This window comes from Scylla paramamosain, unplaced genomic scaffold (assembly GCF_035594125.1).
Source record: "Scylla paramamosain isolate STU-SP2022 unplaced genomic scaffold, ASM3559412v1 Contig112, whole genome shotgun sequence".
NCBI lineage: Eukaryota > Metazoa > Arthropoda > Malacostraca > Decapoda > Portunidae > Scylla > Scylla paramamosain.
In genome coordinates, this window is record NW_026973777.1 from 22,063 (window position 1) to 24,512 (window position 2,450).

Genomic DNA, 2,450 nt, shown 5'->3' on the forward strand with positions numbered 1-2,450 from the left:
ATATATATATATACACACACAGAGAAAGAGAGAGAGAGAGAGAGAGAGAGAGAGAGAGAGAGAGAGAGAGAGAGAGAGATGCTTTATTTGTCAATGGAAGCATTTTATTATTTGTTTTTCTTTTCTGCTTGCCTTATTGCATTGTTTTATCATCAAGGGAGGGAAAAAAATGCAAAATGATGAATAAATAAGGAAATAAAAATGTTGGAATGCCAACAACATCTGGTGTTCCCAGGCGGTCACCCATCCAAGTACTAACCGGACCCAACGTTGCTTAACTTCGCTGATCAGACGAGAAGCGGTGTATTCAACGTGGTGTGGTCGTTGGCTCTGATGAGCTTGACTTATCGACTATTTGAAGATGATGTTCTCCTGCTTAGTTATGAAAGCAACGCTTTTCATAGTATAGTTATAATTATATATATACGAGTATATATATATATATATATATATATATATATATATATATATATATATATATATATATATATATATATATATATATATATATATATATATATATATATACATAAACCATACTGGAAGAGCAAGGAGTTAGTGTTAATAAATATATTTGTTTTTTCTTCCAACTAGAAGAGGGGAAACTGGTTATGCTACCAAATGGAAGATAGTTTCTGAAAATTAGAATATGAATTCAGTTGAAACATTACTTGATACTGAATGAATCTTGCGCATGCCTACAAGAAAAGAGTCAGGGGAGAAGGTATATTATCTCGGCATGCCTTAGCGCGCCGGAAAATCTTGCAACCCCTCCACCTTTATATTGAGTTTTATTCACATTTGTGCTTGTGTATGTGAATTTAGTCATAAATGTGCAGTTGCAGGGTCAACACTGAAACAGAAAACCTATGCATATGACCCGATAATGTTAAATTAAGTGAGAAAAACAGGGAAAATAGTAATTTACTACACGCACGACCGCTCTGGCTCAATATATACCGCGCGACAAAAATTTTGAGGCACATTCGTGAGCTTCCTGTTAGACCGTTCGGACGTCGTACTAGCAGCTCTCATCACCATGACTGGCCGCGGCAAGGGAGGCAAGGGTCTTGGAAAGGGAGGCGCCAAGCGTCACCGTAAGGTTCTGCGTGATAACATCCAGGGAATCACCAAGCCTGCTATCCGTCGTCTAGCTCGCCGAGGTGGCGTCAAGCGCATCTCTGGTCTCATCTACGAGGAGACTCGTGGGGTGCTCAAGGTGTTCCTTGAGAACGTTATCAGGGATGCTGTCACCTATACCGAGCACGCCAAGCGTAAGACCGTTACTGCCATGGACGTTGTCTACGCCCTCAAGCGTCAGGGCCGTACCCTGTACGGATTTGGTGGTTAAATCGCTCCATTATTGAGATGGTGCCAGCTATTCAGCTTGCATTATCATCATTGAATAACATCATCTCCCGGACCTTTTTAAGGTCCACAAACATGAAAAGAAAGAAGGACCATAGACTACTATTATTACTACTACTTTCTCATAACCATGTTCACTATCACTATCTGAGCTAAGAAAAGAAACCATTATTAATTATAACCATCTTTCTCACTTCATCAGGTCTTCTCCAAGTATTATTATTATTATCATTATTATTATTATTATTATTATTATTATTATTATCATTATTATTATTATTATTATTATTATTATTATTATTATTATTATTATTATCATTGACTTATTTCAATGATCACGCCCCTCATCGTTCTCAGTTTCTCATAAAACAAAATATACATTGAGATGAAAAAGACGCTCAACATATCACAATAGGCAACACATCTAATCAACTCTCCACTGTGACACACAGCAGGTACATTAGTAGAAATATAGTATACATATTTATTCTCGGTCACTTGCGTGCCTGACTAAATAATAATAATAATAATAACAAATAACTAACTCGAAAATAAATACACTACTTGCTTATTATTGATATACCAGTATAGTCTACACAACTCTCTAGATGTTTGAACGTGTGGCTCCGAAGAGGAGCCGGATTGATGGTGATATTGGCTGAAGGGGAGGGAGGCCCTTTATTTACTTCTTCTCAGTCTTCTTGGGAAGGAGCACGGCCTGAATGTTGGGCAGCACGCCACCCTGTGCAATGGTGACTCCGGAGAGGAGCTTGTTAAGTTCCTCGTCGTTGCGGATGGCCAGCTGCAGGTGACGTGGGATGATGCGAGTCTTCTTGTTGTCACGGGCGGCATTGCCGGCAAGCTCAAGGACTTCAGCAGCCAGGTACTCCATAACTGCCGCAAGGTACACGGGGGCACCAGCACCCACGCGCTCGGCGTAGTTGCCTTTCCTTAGAAGGCGATGAATCCTGCCGACCGGGAACTGGAGTCCAGCACGACTGGAACGGGACTTTGACTTTCCCTTCACCTTTCCTCCCTTGCCGCGTCCAGACATGATAATGGATGTTGTGGTAGTAGTAGTA

At 40.3% G+C, this 2,450-nt stretch overlaps 1 non-coding gene across 1 annotated transcript; it reads right to left on the minus strand.

Moving 5' to 3' along the window:
* Positions 1-210: 210 nt before the first annotated feature.
* On the minus strand, positions 211-329 carry LOC135099233 (5S ribosomal RNA). The gene has a single exon (XR_010267799.1). It is a non-coding gene; the product is annotated as a 5S ribosomal RNA (ribosomal RNA).
* Positions 330-2,450: the final 2,121 nt, after the last annotated feature.